General features: G+C 44.0%; 1 protein-coding gene and 1 non-coding gene across 5 annotated transcripts in view; one reads left to right on the forward strand and one right to left on the reverse strand.

The window, feature by feature from the left end:
- The window catches only part of TBL1X (transducin beta like 1 X-linked), a 196,322-nt gene that overhangs the window by 107,690 nt on the left and 61,065 nt on the right, over window positions 1-27,567 (forward strand). Inside the window, exon 3 of one of the 4 annotated variants that reach the window (XM_072956029.1) lies at window positions 7,944-8,026. The exons of the other annotated variants lie outside the window; for them this stretch is intronic. The gene's annotated coding sequence lies outside the window, so the exon portion shown is untranslated. The remainder of the gene's footprint in view (window positions 1-7,943; window positions 8,027-27,567) is intronic. 4 annotated transcript variants of the gene reach the window in all.
- On the reverse strand, window positions 24,603-24,675 carry TRNAT-AGU (transfer RNA threonine (anticodon AGU)). The gene has a single exon. It is a non-coding gene; the product is annotated as a tRNA-Thr (tRNA).

Below are 27,567 nucleotides of genomic sequence, written 5' to 3' on the forward strand. Positions count from 1 at the left end.
GCATTTGTGCAACCACCTCAGTGCAGAATCCACCTGCAGATTTATGCCTTTCCCTAGATCTCTTCCCATACCTTGTCCACCTACCATCATTTCCGTGATCCATTTTTGTGTGACCATCTCTGTTAGGTAAGTCTACGACAAAGCATCTGGACTGGTTTTGGTAGGAAGATAAAATTGTACTCCTAGTTCATTAGTTTATATAACATAAATTACTTTTCTTAAATGCAGTAATAAGTCCAACTGGCATAAGCAGGTTTGGGGCTAGTGGACACTTCGGATTACGAAGCACACAGGTCACCGGCTCAGGCAGAAAGGCCCTGGGCCCATGGAAAGGAAGGCGGCCCCAGCCCAGTGAGCTCCAGGGCCTGTGGGCAGCTGTCAGCACGTCCGCAGAACAGACAGTCTTGGTTAATTCAGCGACAGGGTCAAGTGGAGGCCTCGTTAAGAGACCTTCTTCTCCACGTATTTTTAGAAGCAGCAAATATCAACCATAAATATTTAATGTTGTGTTTATAGACTTTGGCATCATAAAACTTGAAAAAGGTGACTCAGAGGAGGTTGGTAAGTGTGTACCTCAAAGAGAAAAGAATTTCCTAACACTGCAGTTTGTAAGGAAAACCATCATTGACAGCCTTAGGAGAGAAGTAACTAGGTGAATAGCTATCTTATTTATCGTAGTCATACTCAACCAGACGAGGAATTAGTAATGATTCTTTGCTGGCTAGGGTTTTCATAACTCTTTCCTGATTTTAAAAATAATGTGCTCTAAGTAATGAGCAATTTGGAAAAATAGAACTAAATCTGCGAAGAAAATAAAAACCTCTCAACCTACCCAGAGCAGTTCCCCATCAGCATTTAGGTGTATTTTCTTTCAAATGTTTATATTCATGTGTGTGTAATGTCATGTCTGTTCGGCTTTGTGCCGCAGCTCTTCCACTTAACCTTACAAGTGAGCATTTGATCATCAGCTGACATTTATTGAAAATATTTTCATGTATCTGTCCCGTCAAGTGCATGTACTGTAATTGATTTAACATGTGCTGTTGGAGATTTAGATTGCTTCCAATTTTTGCTTTAGGATAGATTGCTGCAAAGAGAGCTGTAGGGCTCTTGAGACCGATTACCAAATTGCTTTCCTGAAAGGCTGTGCCAATTGTAATGCATTGCCAGGGGCTGGGGGTTGGGTGCCGGCCTTTCAGGCAGCTCACATGACTGTGGTCAACCAAGCTGAGAATGCAGGCACTTCTTTTTCTTTCTTTCTTTCTTCTTTTTTTTTTTTTTTGCATTTCTTTGATTACTAATGAGGTGGAATATTTCATCTTGTTTGCCAGTCATTTGCGTTTGTTTTCCTATGAATTAGACACAAGCTGCTTTGCAGGCACATCGCAGGTTCTGTTTTGAACGTTCTGTTTTCCGGGTTACACGTGAAGGCCAGCTGTTTTAAAGATTGCAATGTTGAAATTTCAGCTAAATGAACCATTTATGATGTTTGCTGGGACATTAGTCTCCTGACTTCAGCCATACTGTGAGTTTGCATATCAGGGCTGCATGTTAAACAGAAGTTAAGTCCAGAAAACAAGAAGGCAACTTAGCAGATTAATTTGTTGCTTGGATTCTACCTACACATGCACTCGGTCGTTAGCTCTTTGACCCCTTTCTCTCCAGCTGTCGTGTGTGTGAGTTATGAGTGCTGGTTAATGAGGGGTGATGTGTTTGAATGTCACCGGGATAATCTGGATTCAGCGGCTCATCTCTTATTTCCCAATGTGTTTGTCAAAAGACAGTGTTTTTATAGAATGACATCTGTAGGAAAAGCGCAGATCCTGGTTAGCCAATAAAAGGTTTAAAAATATATGTGATTATAAAGTGGCCAGCTTGCCAGTTTGTTTCTACTTGTCATTAGCCAAAGTTTGTTTCCCAAGGATGTGTATATATGTGTGAATGAGTGTATACATGTGACATATGTTTTATTGTGCAAATGAATTAATCAAGTATCTATTATGTGACAAGCTCTGTGCTGTGCTGGAAGCATTGCGCTGTTTTGTAGTGCACTGGGGACCAGGAGAGAATTGTTTGTGTTCTATATTGCTCTGAAGTCATTATTCAGATGTCTCTGCACTGGCTGTTACTGCTCTCTTTCACCGTTTTGTAACATCACACAGTTAGAAAGCTTTGCAAATGTCAAATTTCAGTTCCTCCTTTTGTAGTTTTCAAGTATTTCTGTTTTTTTGTTCTCCAAAGAAAGCTTTCCAAACTTTGAAATGAAACTAATGAAAGGGGAGGAAAAAGATGATTCAGAAATTATGGAGAGGTTGCTAAAAACAAACTGCTGTGATACTTTGGGGTTACAGTGTCTGTCGTTCTACAGCATAACAGATTTAGCTTCTTACTGGTGTTTGTGTATTTTCACTCAGAATTAGGTTGAATAGGTGAGAGTTTAGCCGTGAATCATTTCCTGATTCTAAATGTCAGTGGATGAGATAACACATGGAAAATGGCCATATTTCTGTAATAACGTGTATCTTCTCAGGACTCAAGATTCTGTTTCCTCTCTGTTTTTTACTCCTACAAACCAGGAGTGGTTTTCTTTGTTCTACATGGTGCGGCGCGCAGAGAAATGGGAATGGAGGCAGCAGCAGCAGCACCGCCAAGTTCCTTCCAAAGTGTGGCTCCGTTTCTCAGGGCATGTGTGGCTGCACCCACGTGCAGGGTGCCAGTGTTGTCCGTACGCAGACGGAATCCATTTTCTCAGCCCAGATAATAACACTCAAACGCTCTCTTGTAATGTCGCGTCATTTACATCCTGCCAGATGAATTGCTTCTCCTTAATGCCAGCCCCTCTGTGGGTGGCTTTTTTATTAGTTCAGATTAGAACTTAAAGTGGCCGTCACATGTCTCTTGGTAAAACAGAGACTATTGAGTGTTCAGTTTGTCGCACCATTGATGCGATGCCTGCAGTTACCCCATGCCAGACGCCCAGGCATCTGCAAGGTGTTGATTCTCCCAGGCTTAGAGTGTGTGGGGCTTAATGAAACCTTAAAGTGAGAGCTGACAGTTTAAGGGGCAGGGCATCCTATCTAAAGGGGGGTTTACAGTAGCAATAAGAACAAGAGTAACTCAGCGCAGTTCTGGTTAAGATACCTGGGGTTATCCCATCTTAGGCAGTGGCAGGCTGGTACTGTTGACCACGGTGCACTGCCCACTGTAGCATCATCCCCTTTGGTCTCCCGTGGCAACCCACTAGTAAGAGTGGCACCAGTGTGGGGATGTTATGTCACCTCCAGTTTACAGGGGAGGCCACCTCAGCCAGGCTGGGTCCTTGCCCAGGTGCTCTGCGGTGAACCCTGCAAGTTCACGGTCCACCTTGCTGTCCAGTGGCCCAGGTGGCTCTGAAATCGAAATACAGTGCACACACGGGTGAGAGATCGGCGTCTGCCCCACACACACGCATCCTTCTGATGACCGCTCTGCGGCTTTCTGACACCCACGAGCTTTCACCCGGACCTCACTCAGGTGTCTGATGGAACTTCTCGTAAGTCACTATATTACAAATAACATCAAACAGAAAATCACTTTTTTCCTAGAGAAGGCTGATCTTCAACTAGAACAATTTGTGGTTATTAATCTGTTTCAAAGTGGTCTAGGAATAAAGATGCTATCAGCACATAATTAAATATTTGCAATGGATACAGTTAGAGGAGGCCCCCCCAAAAAGCTCTATGCCTTCATCTTGCTGACTTTAATCTACACATTTTAGAATCTGCAGGCACCACAAAAACCACCTGGCTTTGCACTGTCCAGTAGAAATAGAATGCAAGCCAGGAGTGTAATTTAAACTTTTCTAGTAGCCACAGTAAGAAAAGATAAAAAGAAACCATGAAATTAATACTGCAGTATGTATCTAAATGCTTATTAGGTTAATATTATTTGCAATACATATTTTAATATACAATAATTCAATATTTCTAATTAACTCTGTATATCCAGAATAGTATTATTTCAACAAATGATCCATATTAAAAAAGTTTTCCAAGAGACATTTTATGTTCTTTCCTTTTTCAGACCAAGTCTGTGAAATCCAGTGTCTCATTTCCACCTATAGCACATCTCCATTTGGACTCAACATATTGGTCAGTCCAACCTGAGTCCCCAAACTCCAATATCTACCAAAAATTGTGAAAATAAAGTCATATTATGAAAAATAATTTTCCAACACTATTTTTAGGAAGGAAGAGTTTTAAACTTGGGCGGTTTGTGGTTTTTAATCTATTTGGAATTGGGTGAGAAGAAGGATGTTGTAGGGACATAATTTAAAAATTTGCATGTGGACCAATTTAAAGAAGAGTCATGTGGCCTAGAGAGTCCCGGTACCCTTCCATCCTGCAGACCACAGGCAAAGGGTTTTAGCTGCTGAAGACTTCCTCGTAGCCATGCTGACCTGCGCTGCCTGGGAAGGTGGCTGCTAGCCACGTGGAGATGTAGAGTACCCCAATGTGGCTAGGGTCACCCTGGGGAACACACGTGAGAACTATATTTGCTTTTAATTGACTTGAATTTAAACATAGGTCCTCGATTCAGCTTTTGGAAAAGTTTTATGTTGAGAACCCCATGGGTATGTGAGTTTTGCGTTTTCAGTGTACATTTTCTGAACTGTAATAGAAGTCATGTATTTCCAGTGAAAATTTAGTTTCCTGATTAAAATGTGCTACAAGTGGAAAATACGTAGACTTTTGGGGATTTTGGAGATTTTGTAGGAAAAAGGAATATAGAAGATCTCAGTAATTTTTTATTTTAGTATGGACTACAGTTGAAATGATACTATTTGGGAAATACGGGTTAAATTTAAATATATAGTGAAAAGTCATTTCACCGGTCTCTCTTTATATTTTTAATTTTTTTAGTCTTAATGTCAGCTGGCCTGACATTTCCCTTGGACTACGCAGATCTCAATTTGAGTTCTCACATAACAAAGGAGGGAAGCAATGCTTGAAATTCCAAGCTGTTGGCGATAAAATCCCAGCCTGAACACGGGGCCCTGCTTTCACTCTCGCCCTCGGAAGAGCATTCCGTACACCCGAGTGAGTCAGGCTGACGATTTGTTTGGCTCACCATGAGGCATGTTCATGTGTGGCTACCCGCCTCCCCTGTGCCGGTCCCCCCTTTGGATGTGTCAGTTGTTGGCCACGAGCAGGCGGGGCTCACTTAGAAGGGAGCAGGTCCTTGGTCTGCGCTGTTTTTCTTACTGCTCAGCATCCCCCTGAGATAAAGATGGGTATTCCCAGTGTTCACTTAAGGGACAAAGTCTCAAACAGATTGACTAATTTGATGGTGACTGTGGAAACTAGTAAGGGTTCAGAGCCAGGAATTACGCCCAGAGCTGCCTCCAGCTGATGCCTCCTCTGATGAAGGGGATGTTTTTCAATCTTCGTTTATGTGGTGAAACACCCCAGGGCACGGCCAGAGAATTAAAACTGGTTCGAAAATGCACTGAATGCTTAAGTTTCTGACCAGGGAATCATTTGTAGCTGTAGTTTTATTTCTTTACTCCGTCTTCCCTGTTGATGAATCTGTGTTACATGAGGTTAGTTAGCAGCTTTTAACCTTTCTAGAAGGTAGGTTGGAATTCAGAAGGTGAGTCGTTTAAGTCAGCTGGTGGCCTAAGATGTAACTGTCTATAACTTTGGAGGATGGGGTGAGGGACCTCTTACTCCCTGCAGCACTGCCTCACAATGGAGGCTCCAACATTCTGTCCTACCTCATGTGTGGAATGGCTGCTATAGCTCCTGCCATCACATCACATTCCCATTCCAGTCCCTGAGAAGGACTGAGGAGGGGGACTTCATTGCCTTTACAAGCACAGTTGTGAAGGTTCATATTTGAGTTCTGCTTGTAGCCATTGTCCTGTGTCCCATGGAAAGCTTATCCTTTGGGGAAGGGGGTGTGTGGCCATGTACCCACCTAAAATCCACATGTCGTATTTTCAAAGGGCGAAGAGGGGAAATGGATAATGATAATCTAGGTGACTCACCCTCGACCCTGCCATCACTCTGGTGGGAAAGTGGCGTTACTAAAACAATACACATTAGATACAGAATTGTAGACTGTGGGACAGGGTCGTATATGGTGTGACAAGAGCTTCTGCAGAGAGCATCGCTGTCCCACCTTTGGAAGTGCAGCTCTGAGTACCTCCTGCCTCTCACCCACCGCTTACTCTGAGTTACAGCCAGGTGACCAGATTTCTTTGTGGACGACGTGGGAGTGTGATCTACCCCGTGTCACAAGGACTGAATGGAGTGATGGAGATGAAAGGGGAGCATCTTTGTTGCCTTTCTCATCTCGGGTGGGAGATGCTCTGATGCAGTGCTGGGAGCTGTCTCTTGGCACAACGTGTGCTGTTTATAACACAAGCTTCTTGTACAGGAGGGACTTGTCTTCTGTCTCCAGGACCCTTCCCACTGCATAGCATGTCATATACTGTCTGCACATGTGAAGCTCTCGATGAACAGTGATGTTCTTCTGTCTCTTGCATTCACTCCGTCTCTTAGAGGAACACGTTCCCCCAGCCGTGAATGTTTACTGAGCACCTAGTCCATGTGTCAGGAACTCTTGTAGCTGCAGGGAAAATAGCGGTGAACAAAGCAGACAAAAATCTCAAATTCTAGTGGGTAAAAATATCTGTTCACTGTGGCATGTTGGGTGTTTGGTGCCAAAAATGAGAGCATGTGAAGTCACTTTGATACTTGCATTTATCTTATACTTTATAAGTTTCAAAGATGGGCAGTATTTACCAAAGCACAGATACTAACAATTGTAGACACTCCCCCACCCACAAAAGAAGAATCCAGCAGAAATGCTGAGTATTGATTGAATGCTTTTAAATGTTATTATGGTGTGTTTGAATTATTTGTTGATAATTACCAGCCATGTAATTAGAAAATTAAAGTTCATTTAAGATCTTTTTCTGTTTCCAACAAATATGTAAAACACCACCTCCTTTCATATAATAGCACTTGATTGGGAAAAAAACCAACACTCTGTAGTGTATCTTTGCCAATTAGAAAGATTATAAAGAAAAATGGGTTCCTCCTGGGGTTTGTGGAGAAATTAGCAGATGTAATGATTTTCCCTGGGCATGATCTCATTTAAACTACTGAGAAGTTTATAGCCATGCAGGTTGAATGGGGTTATTAGTGATTCAGGGGAGAACTGAACTGATTAATAAGTAGCCCCTGATTTTGTTTTAATAAGATATTCTGACCCAATAAGGTAAATTCAGATTGTATTTTCTTACAGTGGCAGTGCTGTTAAAATTTATGCAAATGGAACATTTTTATTATTACTAAGCCTTTCATAGTATTTTGCTTTCCAGGGAGCTTTGTAAATCATTGTAATTATTTTTACGCAGCACATCGATTCTAAATGCTCCTCTTGACCTGCCAGTATGAATTTCCATTTGGTGAGGATCACGTTGTTAAGTGGAGGTCTGTGCCCTGTAGAAATCAGGGAGAGGGCAGTGCAGACCCAGGCGCTGGAGGCTGCAATGTGTGGCAGAGCGCTTCCTCATGTGTACGGCGGACTTTTATCCCCCGAGGTGCCAGTGGGAGCAGCACCATTTACGAGGCGTGCTTAAATGTGGACTTGGGCCGTCTGACACCATCTGACTAACTGAGCCATTAAAATCCAGTAGGAATAGTGCGATGGGGGATGAACAGCTACAAGACACCATATTTTTTATTTGACTGATTAGTTTTGGGCTGAATTGGCTAGATTTTTGGTGTGTGGCAGGCACTGCTTTTCGTGTCAGGCATTCTGATGAAACAGTGTTTATGATGATGGTCTACTGTGTTTATGTAGATACCTTGTAAATTCTTAGCCCGTTTATGTACATCTGATCAGTTTGGTCTTCTCCTCCTCTCTCCCTCCATCTCTCCATCCCTCCACAGAGCCTGCCCTGATCGTGCACTTGGGGTTTCTGGTGAGAACGGTGCAGGACCACATGCAAAGTGCCTTCTAGGTGGAGAAAAAGGTTAGACTCATTCAGACCTAGAAGATTCAGACCGTCCTTGGGCTTTTGTCTTGTTCTTTTTTCCATTTTGATGAAGCTGATGCTCTAACTGTACATATTTTTGTAGGAAATATGATGCATTGATAGTGGTATTGTCTGACCTATAATTCATAAAATTGAGTGGCATATCTACAGTGTTTTCAGTCTGTAAAGCTTTGGGAGAATGTGCTTGTTTCCCAGTGGGAGTTAACCTGTGGAGGCTGAAGGAGTGGCGGGGGTGCAGCATGAGCGTTATTTTTCAGGACAGTAACTTTAGAAGAGAGAAACGTTAAAGCTCTCTGGATTGCCGGACTGTGAGGCCATCCTCCCTGCCGTTGCCGGTTACAGTGTGAAGAGTCTTTGAGTGCTGGAAAAAGATAGCAAGACAGAGTTCCTCCCAGCAGAAAGAAGGTGCCTTATAGACAACATAGGAGCGGGGGTAGGGGGAGGTTACACTTGTCTAGAACAGGAACACTGGCTCCAGGAAGAACAGATAAATGCTCCAGGTACGTAAGGGGATAGAGTGGGTTTCCGAACCTCGGTGCTGTTGACATTTGGTCCTAGATCATTTTCGGTGGTGGGAGCTGTCGTCTGCACCGTGGAATGTTGAGTAGCATCCTGGGTCTCTCCCTACTAGATTCCAGCGACTCTCCCCTCAACAGTTACGGCATCCAAAAATGTCTCCAGATATTGCCAGATGTCCCAGGTAGGCGGGGGGGAGCCTCACCCCCAGGTGAGACCAGCAGAATAAGTAGGTAAATGCGAACATAGCAGGGTCTTAGGTCTTGCATTTGGAGGGGGCAGCAGAACTTCAAGAAGCCGTCACAGCACCTTGAAGTAGGTTCTGTCGTGGCCAAGAAGGCAGGATACCGTGGGAGCCCAAGGAGGGACCCTGCAAATCATTCCTCTTGGGGTCCAGAGGGCTTTGACTTCATGAGCTCCTGGGAAGACGGGTTTAACCGGTCCTTGAAGGTAGGGTCGGGGGAGGGGAGGAATTAGACGCAAAGGAACAGCTTGATGTATTCTTTTTTCATGGGTTTTATCTCACTTTACAAACAGCTGCATTTTAAAACCTTTCATAAATGCATTCATATAAGCAAGCTGATATAGTCCACAAAGTGAAGAATTTACTCATTTCGTTTGAATTTACTTATTTCAGATCCCATTGTGTATCATTTTCTAATATTAAGGAGCTAGTTGTAGTGAAAATACTCTTCATTTATGTGTGTTATATATTTAGCAGTTAGACACTTGTATTTTGTGAAGGGGCCTCAGAATTGAGGGTGACTAGAGCATTGCATGATTTTACTGTAGTAACTTCATATTGTAAAGTTACAGCCATTTAATTTTGGGTCTTCTCAGGACTCCAGAAAGTAATCGCTTTAACAGTTAGGACCTCACGGTGTTTGCACACGTTGATTTATGTGCATTGTATGCAGTTACTTATCACAGGGATAACGTGGGCAGCCTTCTATGACAGAAGAGTGGAAGCACCCCCACCCCCCCGCCCCCCGATCTGACCTGAGCGCTGCCGTGTTCACTGGGAAAGCCAGTAAATGCTGGGAACCAATGGCACATACACACCTTACTTTTCTGTCATTTTAACCTAAAACCTATGACTACATGGTCATTTGCCAGTCATCTGCCGTCAGGCTGAGAGCAGCCCGATGCCTTGGCTTCCCAAGGGAGGAAGATTCCTCGCCGGGAAGTGCCACCCAGTGATTCCTGCACCGTCCCCCCCAGAGTGGGTCTCCCCTGGTTTCCAGTTTCTAGTGAAAACGTAAGGACACTTGCACAGAAACCTCATTTCTGCATCTTTCTGAATTTCCACCTCACCTCCCAGCCGTCTTGCTCTTTCCCACACCTAATTGCACCACGTTTGTTCAGATCATTCCCACTTACCCTGTCTGGGGAGCATCAACTTTGTTTTAGCTAAAAACCCATAACCGGCTCATACTTCATCATGGGGAATATCTAAATAAAGTGGGCAGTTAAAAACTGCAGGGCAACAGAGCAAGCTTGGACCTGCTCTGGGAGCCAGCAAATCCAGAGGTGGGGCGGGAAGCGCAGGGGAGGCACGTGGGCATCCCTGGGCCTTGGGGAGGTGCACATACACCCCTGGGCCTCGGGCATCCTTGGGCCTCTGGCATTCCGCCTTTAGTCTCTTCCTCAGAGGAAGTGAAAGGCACAGCTGAGTGCATGTCTGGTCCATGGGCCTCCCGGGGTCACTTTCCTGAGTTGTGCCCATGTAGATCCATGCCTGGCTGGCAGCGGCAGGCTCGGCTGCTGGGAATGGCAGGATCCTTTATGAGAATCGGTTGTCGTTTGTCTTTTCATTGTTAGCCCTTACAGTAAAGAGTGCCGCCTAGTAATTGTGTATGTGTCAGACTGACTGGGTTCTAAGTTTTATGTAATGATTTAAACTCTTACAGTCGGTGACATGGGGAAGCATCGCCATCTGCTCACGGCCATGTGAATTTACAGGGTTGTGATTCCACACAGCTTCTCCTTTCCCGCACACTTTATGGTTGTCCTTAACGCTTAGTATAAAAGGCCCTGCAAGACCTGAAGGTGGCACGTGAGTTGGCAAGGAGGAAAATGCCATCCCTCCTGGAGCTTTGGTGTTAAGCACATCGTATTCTGAATTTGTTTTAAGTTCATATACTTGTCCGTTTTCATACGTCCCGGGCTGTATAGTAAGCGTCTTTTGTTGCACCTGGCATGAAGCTCAGCTTTGTGGACCCAGAGGATGAGCTGGACACACTGAGCTCAGCCATGTGGCTTCAGGGGCCGTGCCCTGCTGGGATGCGCAGGCTGCTTGGAAGACAGCAGTGAACAGGGAAACAGATAAACAAGATGCTCTGATAGGACTGCATCTGTGAAGCATGAGTGGGGCGACATGACCGAGGGGTTCGAGGTGGAAAGGGTCCCACATGAGAGAGAAGAGGAGATGGAGGAGCTGAGGTCTGAAGCATGCAGCCAGGAAGAGCCGGGAGAAGAGAGTTCCAGAAGGAGGGAACTCCACATGCAAAGGGCAGGCAGCAAAACTGAGCTCCAGAGACTTGAAGGACGCAAAGGAGGCCAGGCTAGCATGACGGGGGCAAGTGACTGAGCAGGAGATGAGATGAGAGCTGTGTGCGGGGACCAGCCATTCAATTCTTTGCAGGATGTGATGGTAACGGTGATGCGCTTGGACGTGAGTCCTGCAGGGGCTTCCCACCGCACTGAAGATGGCTGGCTGCTGGGGGTGGTGGTGCTGTGGAGTGGCTCCAAATGGGTCCCAGCAGAAGGCAGTCTCATTTTACACTCGCATAGCTCAGATTTGGGGCACATCTGTGGGGAGCACCAGCAGATGTGCAGATGTCCTGGCCAGAGGAGCCAGTGTCTGCACGTGACTCCTGAGTGGGAGGCAGGTGTCATTTACTCAGGCGGCCGGCTGGATGGAAGGGCATGTTGGTGTCCGTGGCAGGAGGGTGGAGGTTCCCACTGTGGGCGTGCCATGTTTGAGATGCTGGCAGGACCTCCATGTGGACACATCGTGCAGGCTGGTCCAGGGATGAGTGTGCCGCTGGAAGGGCTGAGACCCATGGTGTGCATTTGGGATTTGGAGCCAGGCGCCGGGTGAGTTTATAGGGTGACGGACGGCAGTGCAGTCCTGTCCAAAGGCACTCAGTTTGCAGTCAACCAGAAAGAAAGCCAAAGGTCAGGAAGATGCCTTTTGGAAACTTATGGTGCCTAAAAGGTTTCCAAAGCCTCTTTGGATCCTCCTGTATGTCATAGAGGCTTCTCCTCAGCTTGTAGGAGATCAGAATTTAGTGAACCTGCCTTTGGGAGACTTTCTGAGAAAAAATGCATTAAGGTCATTTATTCTTTTCTTTTTTCTTTTTTTTTTTTTTAGAGATAAGCACTCTTTCTGTTTTTCTCTTCTCTCTTTCCTTTCCTTCCTCCTTTTCCTTTGCCTGCTTTATTAAAAACATCTTAAGTAGCTAATGTGTACATATAGTACAGAATTCAAATGGCATTACATATTGTTTAGTGACAAGTCCTCCTGCAACTGTTAAACTTCTCTCCTTGGATGTGACACTACTTTTTGTTATGTGCCTTCCAGACCTGTCTCTAATGCATGAAGGGCATAGTATTCACCCTGTTGGGTCTCTTGCTGCTTTCATTTATCAGTACATCTTGAAGGCTCTTTTGTGTTAGCAAATACAGAGCTACCAGAATCTTTCAAATTGATGCACATAATTCCACCATATGGGTGTATTTATTTCATCCAGCTTCCGTTAAAGGGCATTCAGCTCATTTGCCATGATCAATGCTATCATCTTGAGAAAGTTGTTTTTCTTTTAGTAGATGAGTTTATTTCCATTGCAATTATAAATACTTAATCTTATTGATTGATTTTATTGCCTTTTGAGGGGGGCAGTTAAACTTTATTTTAGAGCAGTTTTAGAAAAACTGAGACAGTAGTACACAGAGTTCTCATGTACTCCGTACCCAATTTCCTCTATTATTAACATCTTAACAATAAGATAATATATTTGCTACAATTAATCTACCAGTATTGATACATTTTTAAAACTGAAGTCTATACTATATTTAGATTTTCCTTGGTTTTCACCTGTTGTCCTGTTTCTGTTCCAGGATTCCATCCAGTATAGTATAGCACATTATATTTAGTGATCATGTTTTCTTAGGTTTCTCTTGGCTATGACAATTTCTCTCTCTCTCTTTTTTTGATGACCTTCACAGTTTTGAGTAGAACTGGTCAGATATCTTGTAGAATGTCTCTTCAGTGGATTTGTCTGATGTTTTTCTCATGATTTGGCTGGAGTCAGGTGTTTTTGAGAGGAAGACCACAGAAATAAAGTGCCATTTAAGATCATCTTATTCTTATGAACTTTTTTTTAAATGAGGGGAATAGTTTTCATTAAGAATTATGCTTAAACTTCCCCTTTTCCTCACTTTACAGCTTTCACCTTAGGTGGGAGAAATGATTCAGCCTAGATTAGTTACATCTGAACACCTGCCATTTTTCCTGGGCTTCAGAGGTTTTGCTGACAGACCACAAGTACAGTCCTGAGCATCTTGTGACAGCATAACAGGTTAATTTTTTGAATGACTTGTATGATAACCTTGATTTAACAAGAACGTCCATCCCGTTTCCCAACCACAAAGATTAATGCAAATTTAATTAATCAAAATGTGTCATTCTGCTTCAGTGGAGCTATGTTCTCCAAGGACAGAAGCTGGCCTAAGAATTTTTAGGTTTGACTAACATTCAGATATGCCAGAAACGAACAAGATTCTGAAACTGTTTTCCAGGGAATACCTCTGCTCCACCGGGAAGTATCTCAGAAAGTCACCTGTGTATTTGAAGTTAACAAAGTACATGTTTTTTTACTTCACAGTGAAGAGTTTAAATGTGGCTCATGAAAAGAAAGCAGATACTATTCTTAAGTTGCTGGCTTCCAAGTGCACTTGTTAATGCCCGTTTGAACTGTCACAAAGATTTTGATCTAAGTTTCTCTGTAACCAACAGCCAGGATTTTGGAAGAATTATATTTGCATTGAAGGTTTGTTTTCTTTAAGATCTTTTTTATTATGGTAAAATATGCATAACATAAAGCTTTCCATTTTAAACCATCTTTAAGTGTACAGTGTATTGTTCCGTGGCATGAAGTACATTCACCAGCCGCCTCTAGGACTTTTCCATCTTCCCAAGTTCAAACTCTAGCTCGCTTCGGCAGCACATATACCAAGTTCAAACTCTATACTCATCATGTAATGACTTCTCTCTTTTCCCCTTCCCCCAAGCTTCTGGAAACCACCATCCCACTTTCTGCCTATGTTTTTACCTACTCTGGGTACTTCACATAAGTGGGATCGTGCAAAATTTGTCCTTTTATGTCTGATTTCACTTAGCATAATGTCTTCAGGGTTCATCCACATTGTAGCCTGTGTCAGAATTTCAGTCTTTTTGTAGCCTGTGTAATATTCCACTGTGTATATATAGACCAAATTTTCCGTACCCTTTCATCTGGGTTGCTGGACCTCTGGATTGTTTCTGTCTTTTGACGATTGTGAATAATGTTATTAAGAACACTGGGGTGCAAATATCTGTTCAAGTTCCTTCTTTGAGTTCTTTTGGTTTTATACGTAGAATGGAATTGCTGGATCATATATGGTAATTCTACGTTTAATCTTTTGAGAAACCGTCGTCATGTTTTCCTGGAGGTTCAGATTTAAGTAATCTTTGTAAAATAGAATTAGAAATGGAATCTACCCACACCTCATCGTATCTGACACAAGAGTTAGCAAACTGTAGCCTGTGGGCCAGTTTACTTTTGTACAATCAACAAGCTAAGAATGGTTTTTACATTTTTAAGTGGGTGAAAAAAAAATCAGAAGAAGAAGAATAACAAGTCATGATGCTTGAAAATTCTCTTAATTTCATTGTACATAATGAATGTTTGCTGGGAACACAGCCACATCCGTTGCATCGTGTGTTGTCTGTTTCTCACTCTGGTGGTAGAACCGAGTGGTTGTAACTCTGTGTGGCCCGTGCAGCCAACAGTATTTCCTCTCTGGCGGTTTAGGAACAGGTCCACCAACCTCTAGTGGAGCAGGTTTAAGGGACAAGAAGTCAGACGTCTGTGGACAGCCCCGCCCAGGTATGTGGGTACACCAGGCGATCTCCCTAATTAAGCACACAGTTCTAAACCTCATTTCTGTCACTGTTTCACATGTAAGCAACAATCCTTGAGACTTAAGCCCCTGGGAGCCTTCCTTCAGTAGGAGATGCAGACTGTAAAACCCCAACCAAGTTCAAGACTCGCCCTTTCCAGATACATTTGCCTTTCTGTTCCCAATTCCAGAGTTTGTAAGGGACTGTCTCTTCCCATTGAATAGGAGGTGAATCTCTGTGTAATGGAGGAACCACATTGAGGAAGATTTCTCACAATTCATTTACTTTTCTCACCCGTATTTTTGGGGACACGGTTTGCGCTCTACCAAAAGGCAGCGTCCTCTATTTTTAATCTGTGATATTTCTGTTAAACCATGTAAATGTCATACTCTGAACCGTAGGGTGTTTTCGGCACTCTTTTTGCAAAGACTTTCTATGCAGTGGGGGGCGGTGTGTGTGTGTGACGTGAAAAGTTCTATTCACACAACCAGAAATCTGACAGAGCACTGGTTCCCTCTGTGAAAATACCATTCTAGGGTAACATTTTGTTTAGAGTTTCCTTTGTTGTCAGAAGTCTTACCCCCAGAGCTTCTCAATATACACACCCAACTATACTGCAGGTGCTTATATTCTTAGGCATTTAACGTCTTACTTCCTTTAATTCGTAAAGGTGGTCTTAGGGCCTGAGAGAAATTTGAGCAGGGTCAGAGGAAATCAGGCTAGGCTTAAACTAGGAGATTCACTTAAAATTCTGTTTTTCCTTTGTATTTGTTTTTTTTTATAGGAAATGGGCTGTTTGCATTTTCCCTTTTTGAAATTGTGTTTGAAATTATATTTGCATAAGGAAGCCTGTTGCCTACTAGATTGGTAAAATGGAATCAGTGAAAGAGAGAAAGGTCAGCAGATAAAACCAGTTGGTAAATAAATACAGCATGAAGCTATTACAAGTCAAGAATTCCAGCATCTACACTCAGTCTAATCTGGCTTGTTATCTCATCTGACCCTATTCTTTTTTCTTTCTCAAATACACTTGCTTGGTTAAAAATACAGTTGTTTGGAAACCAAGTAATGTATTCCATTGAAAAGCCAGTGACTCACAGACACAGAAAACAAACCTATAGTTACCAAAGGAGAAAGGATTGTGGGGGGGGGGACAAATTAGGACTTTGGGATTAGCAGATACAAATTAGTATATATAAAACCGATAAACAACAAGGTCCTCCTACTCTGTATATCGCACAGGGAACTACATTCAATATCTTGTTAACAGCCAATAATGAAAAAGAATATGTATGTATATGTATAACTGAATCACTGTGTTGTACACCTGAAACTAACAACATTGTAAATCAACTGTACTTGAATTTTAAAAAAATGAAAAAGAATTTTGAGAAGAAAAAGAAAAACAGAGATAAATGTGATCATGTGCCAGTTGAAATGAAAACCTCACCGACTTACACTTTAACTTGTGTGACCGTTTCAGTCCCTTTTAGGAAATCTCTCACATTTATTCCTTTGCACAAGTAACTGGTGAAAATGTTCGTAAATTTATCTTGGCTTCAGATTTTTACTTACTTTTCAGTTTTTAATTGTGGTAAAATTCACATAAGGTTCATTTTGGTTTTTGTTTTTTCTTTAAAAATCAAAGAGAATGACCTAGAACAAAAGGAACACAGCAGCATCTCAGTGACCACTGTGCCGCTGTTCCCATGCTGTGGTTGTCGTCATAACTGTCGCTGGGTACAAGCCTCCATGTCTGGCTTTATGTGTATTTGAATATGTGAATTGGTGCATTATAAGTTGATTGTATGCTTGTTTAGTGGCACAGAGAGGTTAAGTCACTCACCCGGGGACACACAGCCCTCAGTAAAGGATTCTGGGATTTAGCCGAGGTCACTCCAGGACCACACTGCTTCTCAGAGGAATCTGCCAACTTGTGTTGTAAGGGAGCCGCTGCTCTCCAAGTACTGAGTGTAATTTCTGGGAAACAAGACCACACTGGAAGCCAGAGACGAGAAAGCCAACTTAGACTGGATATAAATACAGCATGATTGAGATAGGTAAAGAAAACATAGGCAAGAATTTGCCTTCAAGGCAAATGTAAACTGATAGAAGAGCAAGCATTTATTTATCTTTTATTTTTAAGACTCCCTTGAAGGCGCCATCTAAAGATAGGCCAGGTGATGTTGTGGAAGGGGAAGTGATCCAGGGCCGGACAGCCTGAGATCACTTCCGGGTTCCAACCTCCTGCCGATGGACTCTTCAAGTCTGTGACGTAGTGGAGGCTGGGGACAAAGTGAAGGCTGGAGACTGCATTCGTGTAGCCTGGAAGCACAGCACAAGGGCTGTGGTTCCCTCTGTCCCACACGTGCACACTTGGGCAGACATGTTCCTGGTCCCGCAAGATGAGAGTCCCTATGTCCCACGTGACTTCAGCATCCCGGGCCCAGACTGGAAAGCCAGCAGGGACCGTCAGAAGCCCTTGGGGATCTGGGAATTCGGATCACCTGTCAGCAGAGCTGTTTGACTCACAGACGTGCCTTAGATTGGGGGTTCTTCTTCCTGTCTCAAGATTTAGTTGCCCTTTTAAATGACAGGAAAGCACAAGTCTTTCTGACAGGTGTGAGGCTAGGCCCCGCACTGGCCGAGGCTTCCGTGATGTCAGTACCTTTCATCGTCCTGTGACGTTAACTTAGGGATCAGCAGCACCTGCCGCCTCGCAGGATCTCTGTCAGAGTGCGCCCTCGCCTTGAGAGCAGGTTTTCGTTAACTGGTAGATTTCTTGGTCATGCTTCAAGCACATTGTGTGAAGCATTTGTTTCCCCAGGTGATTTCATACTAGAAACTGCCTTTTGTTGGGATGCGTATAGCTCAGTGGTAGAGTGCCTGCTTAGCATGCACAGGGTCCTGGGTTCAATCTTCAGGACCTCCGCTAAAAACAAAAAAAAAAAACCTAATTACCCCCCCAAATAAAATAAAATAATTTAAAAAAAACACTGCCTCTTACAGCCACCACGCGTGAGAATAAGTGTATCCGTCATCGATGTGATTCAGCCGCACAAAAGTGAGGAAAAAGAAAACGTAGGACTGTATCCCGCGTATCCTTCCAGCCCCATCTCCAGAGGCGTGACCGAATGGCACCCACTTCAGGGTGTGTTCTGATTAGCAGTGTCAGAGAGCGTAAAGGGCACCGAGGAGTCACAATTCTGAAAATGTGTAGGCCACGTTCACCTTGCTAACTGGAAAATATTCGTATTCAGTAGCTGTCGTTGCCTGAAATTAGGCCTGATGTAAGCGTGCACTCTGTACGCGTTGAGCTATGGTTTCACAAGTTTCCATTACCAGTGATGGAATGAGGGAGGCTTTACATCTTGAAGGCAGATTGAGCAACGGAGGAAGAATTTTAACAGGGATTAGGGTGTGTCAAAATTGCCTGGGTTTTATTCCCCAAGAACTGAATTCCGTGACTGGAAAAGGAAATTCCTTTTCCTCACGTTCACGTACTCAGCCGACTGCTCGCTCTGCTGCTTTCTTGGTGGCGGGAACGACCCACTTGGTCGTCCTCCTCGTCTATAAATAAGTGATCTGTATAAATAAGATATTTGCTGTTGATCTGAGACTCCGTGAGTCTGGATTTGACATAGTGGGACAGATGCCCACGTGAGCGAAATGCAGAACCCCTCCTGTCCCAGCTGCGATGTTCTAGACGTAAAGACTAACTGTAGGAAAATCTGACGTGAGTCGCTTGAAAAAAAGAAAGTATCCTAGAAAATCCAAAAATGAATTCAACACAATTGCTTGTACGTACAGAGTAATGACTAAATACATTGCACACCAATCCGAAGTGTTAACCAAATGAAAGGGTTACAATTATATGTCATGAGTGCATTGTGTATCTTCAGATTGATTGTTCCTCATGTTTGGAAGGCTTCCCCCAATAACCTGTGTTATCTGTTGCCAATTCCACATTATTTGCGTGGTGTAAGGGTAAGTGACAACCTACTCCTGTCCCAATTATTGTGACTTGAGGATTGGTCTGACCTGAAGTGTGGAGAGCCCCCACCGTGAAGCCAGACTTGAGGGTTCAGATCCTACCACTTACTGGCGGTGAAACCCGTGTGGATTGTCCCGTTCACTTAAACTCTCTGGACCTCGGCCTCTTTACCGAAAGGGTGGGAATAATGAAAGAGTTGCTGTGCTGGTAAATTGTGTAATGGACCTAACGGGACCTCATAAATGTCCACCTCCTGTGTGGCTGGGAGGATGGGGGGTCACTGTACATAGGTGAGTAAGAGCAGCCTTGCTGTTCGAGGGCTCTAGTGATGAAGACAGCTGGTATGTGCTTCTCCTGACTAGATTAAAAGGTTTTCGTTAGCAAACCATAGTTGTGTTAAAAGTGGGAGCTCGCACGTGTGGGAACTGGTGGAAGGCTACAGGAGAAACTACGGGCAAGGGGCTGCCTCCACCCAGTCAGCACGGGGCGACCGGGAGAGTTACAGGACTTTCAGTGTTGCACCCCCGTGTCAGGATTTCTCACCCTTGGCTCAAGTGGCATTTGGGGCCCAACAATCCTTTCTCGTGGAGGAGATGTCTTGTGTGTTGTATGAGGTTAGCAGCCTCCCTGGCCCCCACCCGTTACATGCCTGAGCCTCCCCCCGACCCCGAATGTGACAAGAAATCTCTCTGGACAGTGTCAGAAGACCCTTGGGGGGCAGAATTGCCTACAATTGAGAACCACTTAAAATCTCTCCCCCTGGACGTGTGTTATTTATATAATTTTAATGGCATTTAAAAAAAATAAAATTTAGCCAAAGGAGTTGAAAACTATATCCACATGAACATCTGCGTGCAGATGTTTATAGCAGCTTTGTTCCTCATTTCCAAAACTTGGAAGAAACTGGGATATCCTTTTGTAGGTGAATGGATAATAAACTGTATTGTATCTTGACAACAGAATATTATTCAGTGCTAAAAAGAAATGAGCTCAAGCCAAGACAAGATTTGGAGGGACCTTAAATGCATATTACCAAGTGAAAGAAAAGGCTGAAAAGGCTACACACGGTGTGACTCCACCTCTGTGTGATTCTGGAAAAGGCAGAGCCACAACTAGCAGAAAGATCTGGTGGTTCCAGGCCTTAAGGAGCAGGGAGGGGTGAGTAGGTGGAGCGCAGGGGACTGCTGGGGCAGTGAGACTATTCTTCATGATTCTGTAGCGGTGGACACAGGCCACTACACATCTGTCCAGACCCACAGGAGGCACCACAGCAAGAGTCAACCCCGCTGTGAACCATGGGGTCTGGGTGGTGATGCCGTGTCCATGTAGGTTTATCAGTGGTAACCGACGTGCTCTCTGGTGGGGCTGGTGGTAATGAAGGAGGCTGAGTCCATGTCGGGCAGGGGTGTGTGGGGAATCTCTGTACCTTCCTTTCAGTGCTGCTGTGAACCTGAAACTACTCTGAACATTAAACCTATTAAAAATAATTTTTAAAAAGGAAAAAAATGAAAGATGTTATTTCCAAACGGATGAGATGATTCTGTTCAGTTTCACACTTCTGTGATCCGTGGTGAACTGGGAGTCTCCTTCTGTGAGACGTTTTGCACTTGGGGTCTGAAAGCACCGTGGCGGCCGCATGTGTGTCCTCGACGCCAGGAGCCTGGGCTGAAGCCCACCCCACACTCCTGCTGCCCCGTCCGCTGTGCTCGTTCTCAGCAGCAAGGCACAGTCCTGCCTTGCTCCTGCAATACAGCACTGCTCTCACGAGTGAGCTGTCTGCAGTCGCCCTGCTGACACTGATACTGTCTGGTTGTCTCCTTTAGTTTAGTGATGAGTTATAATGCGCAGCTTAATACATGGGACATGATATTGCCCCAAGACGGGGTTTGGCAGACTCCTGCCCGTGAGCCAACCCCGCCAGCAGCCTATGTTTGTAGATAAAGATTTGTTGAAGCACAGAAGCCCATCAGTTTACGTATCGTCGGTGTCTGCTTTTGAGCCAGGGCGTGGCTGGGTAGTTGTAACAGAGGCAGCGTGGCTGCACAGTCCAGCATGCCTGCTGTTTGGTCCTTTACAGAAAAAAGTGTTCTCATCCCCGCTTTACCATTCTGGAACTTTCCCATCTTCTGTTGCCACACATAGATACATCTCTCAACTTTTAAACTCTATCTCAGGGGGAGGGTATAGTCAGTGGTAGAGCTCATGCTTACATTCAACCCCCAGTACTTTTGTTAAATAAATAAACCTAATTCCCCATAAATAAGTAAATAAATAAATAAATAAAATTAATTAAACTCCGTTTCAGAAAACGGGAGGCTAATCGACAGGGTAGCCTAACCAGGCTACCAGACAGGTGGGCTAACTAGACAAAGGAGCCCAGCTCCTTTGGATGGAGACCGCCAGGGACGTTTCACCTTAAGTACTTTGGGTCGTCTCTCGTGCTTCTCTGCGTGTAAGATGCGCACCATGAGTACTGTTCATTTATTGCAATGCCTGCCCCATGTGCTTTTTCATCAAAGAGACAGAAACCTGTTGTTTCCACTGATTCAAAGAAGCATTTGCAGCATCCTCTGATGGGGGCACTTGATAGAACAGGGCATCTGTATGCGGGGTGTCGTACCAGGTGCTGCCTGGGCCCTTGTTTCAGAAGGTTTCTGAGGAGACAGACTCTAAGGTGGAGAGGTACGTGGGACGGTAGCGTGGGTTGTCAGTGAACTGCGGGGGCGTGGGGAGCAGGGCGGGGCTGGGCGTGGAGCTGCCACACCTCCTGGAAATCCATGGCTGCCCCACCCCTCCAAGCACCACCCCATCAGAGCACTTTTTCACGTCCAGCATGACTTCTAGAGCAGAGGCTGTGACTTCTCAAAACTGTGTTCCTCAATCCCCTAAAAGAGTCAGTGAACAGGTGGATGCAGCCTCCGTGTGACAGTGCTCAGACTTGCTCAGGAGCCCGATGGTCTGGGCTCTCTGCAGCCTGCTTCCAGCCAACCAGGATCACCGAGTCGTGTTCCGTTCACGTTTGGATCCCTCCCTCAATGCAGGTGATCTTCTCCGTGTCCAGAGTCCCTCTGTTACGTTTCCTCCTTTATGTCTTTCACCTCTAAAATGGCTTCCCCAGACTCACTAGGCAGGCAAGAAATAAAAGAAATTGCAGGGGATGAGAATGATAAAGTGAATAGAATAAGACCCTGCGTATCAATAATATGTAATAAATGTATATGATATATGTGTCAGAGATACGTACATGTATCCGTATGTTCAAAGAGTATGTGCTTATTCAAAGTGAGTTTGCTACAGAGCTGAGTGTGGCTTTGTTATCTGATCTCGCTCTCAGCCTTTTAATCAGAATGGTTGTACCATTTACCACCAGCTGTTTATTTTCTGTTTGTATCCTGTATTCTCTTTCTCCCTCCGTTCCTGCATATGCTTGCATAAACACAATTTTTTTTTCTGATTTTACTTCACTGTTAGCTTATTACTAGACCTCTTTGCTTTATCTTTAGTGTTGCTCTAAGGTTTACAAGACACATCTTGATTTCGCACAGTCTACATTTGAGTGATATTTTACCACATCATGTACTATAAACTTCCAACAATGTATTTCTCTTCTCAATCTATCCCTAGTTCTTCGTGCTACTGTTGCCAGACATTTTACTTTTATATGTATTTAAAATGCCGCAGTACGGCTAATTTTGTGTTAAGCAATTACATGTAAAAGAAATTTTTAAATGAGGAGGAAATATTTTTATATTCACCTCTATATTTACCGCTTCTGCCAGTCACCATTCCTTTACATGAACCCAAATCTCCATCTGAGATAATTCTTCCCCTTAAAGAATTTCCATTCATTTTTCTCGAGGTGCAGGCCTCGTAGCAGTGAATTGTTTCCGCGTTTGTCTGTAAAAGTCTTTTGCCTTCATTTTTGAAAGGTGTTTTGTCTGAGTGTAGAGTTTTAGTTGACACTCTTTCCGCCCTCTACGATTGTCTTCTGGCTTGCGTTATTCGGGGCAAGAAGCGTGCTGGATTTGTTATCTTTCTCTTCTGAATGTAACTTGTATTTTTTTCCTGGCTACTTTGAAAAGTTAATTTTGTTGTTGATTTTGAAGAACTTAATTGTATCTTGTCGGTGTTTCCTCTGGTGCGTGTCCTACGTAGGGTTTGTTTAGCTTATTGGATTTATTTTACCTCTTTTAAACCTAGGATTTCCCAAACGTATTTAATCTTGAAATCTTTGCTTAAAAACAAGTCATCATCTCTAAAAACTAGTATCTTAAGAATGAGCAGTAATGTGAACACTGTCCGGTTTGGGAAATGAAGATGAAAATCTGTGCTTATTATTTTTGCATGATTGTCAGTGCATATTGACTACTGGACCATGGAGGGCTGGGTTACTCAGAAAGCCCTTGGACCTCTCCCGTATGCAGCGCGTCAACATTATTAGCTGTGAATGAGGTCTCAGCCATAACTGTCTGGGTGACTGCCAGCTTTATGGGCAAGCTCCAACACTAACTGTTTTCTCCATCTCAGAAGCAGGCCAGAATTTTTACCAAAATCTTTCTCACATTCTGTACAATAATGATCTGTTGACACAGCACACACAGGAAAGTTGATGGCATGCCCAAGAGTACCGTCTAAGATAACAGTACTGGCATGCTAATTCCAAAAGACATTCAAACTCTTGATTTTTTCTATAAACATTGGACCGCAGATAATATCGTTTAATCATGCAGACTTTTTTCAGAAGAAAAATCTTTTAGGATGTGACTTGGTTTTACTTTATAGCATTCTGGTGTGTGTCTGATGTATTTGCTTATTCTTAACCAACATTAAATGTTAGGCCCTTGGAATTTGTGCACAAAATTAGTATTGTTTGTCATTAAGAAAAGGAAAGTTTTTTTTCCTGTGTCATAAATAGAACGCTAACAGGGAAGGGGTCCCTTTGGTGGTGTTGCTTCAGGTCCACATACAGAGAAGGGTACATGTTTACTACAGTGGCCAAGAAACAGTCCACCTCCATGAAAGGTATTCCCAATGTGAAATTTTTTAAAAAGATGAGATGATAGGAAGTGATTAAGGCCTCATGACCTTTCACCCCGCAGTACCCGTTTTCCTAGCTGGGTGAGTAAAAAGGGAAATCAGGGAGGTGGCCTGATTCTAATTCCTGGTGGATAAAGGTTTATCTGGAATTGCCCTACTTCTTGACACTACTGTGATATTAAAAGGAACATTTATTTTTGTACGCCATTACCATCTTGGCACACTTGCATTCCTTCTCATCAGGTACTGCCATCTTTAGATTTCCAGCTTCCAAAGCCTAAAGAAACACACATTGGTTTTCTCTCTCTCTGGGGTAATGTATAGTCTTCCAAGAGCAAAACCCGCCTTTATTGGAATGTCCAGCGACTAATGTACTCAAAAGCAATCAGAAGGTTGCCTTAAAGTTTCAGCATATCTGTGAAAAGTCAGAGAGAAGCTGGGGAGAGTTGGGCAAACTCCCTCTTATTGACATGAATTATCATCCATGTGGGTGCCTGGAACACAGAGGAGCCAGAGGAAGACGGTGCTTGCCAGCATTTCTGCTACCTACACTCAGAGCCACGAGAGAATCATGAGAGAGAGTGATGACGTAGTGCAGGGGCGTCCCTGGTGTGACGCCGTCAGAGGTGGGCCCGGGCACATCAGTGAAAACGCACTGTGAGATTCCGCTCGCGAGGATTCTTTCAGGATGTGTTCAAGGAGTTAAATAACTTAAAGCTCTGACAACACAGCCAGGCAGATGTTAGGTGCAATTACGTGTAAACTATTAACTGGCTTTTTGCTTGTTTGTTTGCTTTTTGGGTTTGGGGGATAATTAGGTTTATTTATTTATTTTTTAATGGAGGTGCTGGGGATTGAACCCAGGACCTCGTGCACACTAAGCACACACTCTACCACTGAGCTATACCCTCCCCTCCCCTGCTTATTACTGTTTTTTAATAACTTTATTTAACCCGGTGTTACCATCCTATTGGATCAGAGTATTGGATCAAGGAACCATCGTACACATGATGATACTAAACACATACTGACAGCCTGGAGAACATTCTGAGGAGCGTGCTTTGGCCAACTCTGTCCTTCCTTGACGCCTCCGTGTGCTTGGCCTCCAAGTTCCCGTGGTGCTAGGCTTTCTGGGCACCGGCCGTGTGGGCCATTGTCCCCATTCTGTGGATGGTGCAGAGGCACTTGCTGTAAAGACCCCCGCCCCAGCTATCTCCCCCTCCCCGTCCTCCACACGTGTTAGATTCTGAGAGGCAGGGAGGCCGGGGTGACTCAGCGGGGTGGTGCGGGTGGAATCTCTGAACTTGCGGTGCAGACGTCAGCCAGAGCCGCAGGTCTGACGAAGGACGAGGGTCCCCTTCCACGGCGGCTGGCCCGTGGTTGGCAGCCGGTGCTGGCTGTCGGGCTTAGTTCTGCTCCGGTCTGGCCTCTCCGCAGGCAGTTAAAGGAAGTCTATAATAGACATGGTATTTTGCTTATCAGGAGATAGGATCAGTATTTATAGAGCTAAGCATTTCATTTATGATCAGTAAAAATGTAGCTTTATCCTTTTGACTTAGCCATATGGACTGTTGGTTTTGTTCTGTAAATGTGGCCAGTTGAGAAGGAAGTCTATGAAAACATCGCCCTGATGATTCTTTCTGACTCTGAGACCTGAGTATTAGAGTGTTGCTTCACCTGCTTATACGTCACGGTAAAACTCAGGGAGAAGTCATGAAGAGGTGAACCTGGTGAGTCTAAAGCCTGTCCTACTAAAGTCAAGTTTCCCAGCCTTGGTGGTATTGATGTTGCGGGGCGGGTCAGTCCTCCCTGGGGGGAGGCTGTCCTGTGAGTTGTAGGTGCTTAGCGCCACCCCTGGTCTCTAGCCCCTGGGTGCCAGGGCCCTCTCACCCCTGGTTGAAGATTACTGTGTAAAATACGGACATAGTGTGAGAGTTCAACTCGAGTGGGCCTGACCAGCCAGAAGTGGAAGCAACTCCCAGCTCAAAACTCTGGACCTAATCTACCTCAGCAGCAGGTGTGTGTGTTTGTGGGGCGGCGGGGGCGGGGCGAGGGGTGTTAGAATGACAGCCAGGACCGAACTGCAGTCAGAACAGAACAAATCCAGCGCCTTTGGCTGCCCTGATCGACCTTGCAAAGCTTCTGGGTGGAAGAGGCATTTGGTTTGCTCCAAGGAGAGAACCAGCACTTCATTCCTCATGTCCAGCCAGGTGCCGTAGGGCAGTTCCCCTCCCTCCTAGCATAGCACATCCCCAAGGGATGGTGGTCAGGGCTCACACACATACCCAGACAAGAACGTTCCTAGCAGCACTATTCACAGTAGCCAGAAGGCAGACACAAGCCAAGTGCCCATTAGCTGAAGGGGGCTAGGTGAACAAAGTGTGGTCCGTGCCTTCATAGAATAGTGCTCAGCCATGAAAAGGAATGAAGCACTGACAGGCTGCAATGTGCATGGACCCCGAAAACATCATGCTGAGGGCAAGAAGCCAGACACAGAAGGGACTGGGTGATTCCGTTATACATGTCCAAACAGGCAGACCCGTCGAGACAGAAAGCAGGCTGGTGGCTGCCAGGGCTGGAGGATGGGAGGGGGATGAAGAGTGACCACCTGATGGGCACAAGGTGATGGAAATGCTTTGGGATTTGATGTGGGGGGTGGTTGCACAACACTGTGAATGTAGTGAATGCTTTATAGTTCCAACACGGAGGGAACTGCCAACAGTTGTGTGCACCGTGCCACGCCCAGAGCTGACAGCAGCCAGGGAATCAGAGTCCTTTTCAAAGAACTTTTGCATTTGTTAAAATAATTTACGTGTAAACTTTTTGCCAGCACTGTTTACTGATAGAGGTTTTATTTGGGTGTTAATAATGGGAAAATCAGTAATGACCAGGTATTGGAAGGTCAGATTTCTCGTTTTATTTGATTATTTCTAGCAGGAAACTAATTAATTATGACATGTTGCATAACCAGAATGTTATTAACCAAAGTCGTATTTCACATTTTTTGTTGGTATAACACACAGATGATGTTAATTATACTTACTGAGTTTAACAACTTATATAAAAGATAACCTTCAATTTGTGAGTTGCCATCTGTTTGGGACCAAAGAATAATTTGATTCTGAAGCTTTTTTCTGAACAGCTTGTAATAAGAGCTGTTTATATATTGATTACTTAATTGAATTATTATGGATTTTAATGTTTTGATTTTCAAGCAATTTGGGGTTTATTGTGGTGACATCTGCTCCTTATTTTGACACTTTATGGTATTAAGCAATTTCATCAAAAGGCTCTTTATTCCCCCTGGCATTTACAGTCCAATCCTGAAAATCGTCGTTTGCTTTCTGCTTCAGGTTGCTGTAAGGAATATTGTCCTATTTCATCTCCACTACAGAATATTTTTCCTAATGAAATGGATTTTTATTTTATAAGCAAAGTCAATATCCCATTGTGCCTGCTTCACTCTGATGCCGTTTCATTTCTATTCAAAGCGCTGTAGAAGGACTTTGTTTAAATCTCATTATTTTCCTTCAGCGGTAGATTTTTTTTCAATTGCTCTAGTTATTACTTTAATCTTATATGCCCTTACGATTTTTTTTTAATGTACTGTAATGAAACTTAAGGGCCTATGAACCTGCCTTTAGAATCCTTTTAATCTCCCTTCTTTGAACAGTGTAACTATAAGCGTGACTCGGGAATAATTTACTTGAACTTCCTTAAAACACTTGAAGAGGTTCTGTATAAATTCACTAATAAGGAACACCTTCATGTGTAGCCTCACTTGTGGATTTGAATTATATGAAG

The sequence above is a fragment of the Vicugna pacos genome, chromosome X (assembly GCF_048564905.1).
Source record: "Vicugna pacos chromosome X, VicPac4, whole genome shotgun sequence".
NCBI classification, from domain to species: domain Eukaryota; kingdom Metazoa; phylum Chordata; class Mammalia; order Artiodactyla; family Camelidae; genus Vicugna; species Vicugna pacos.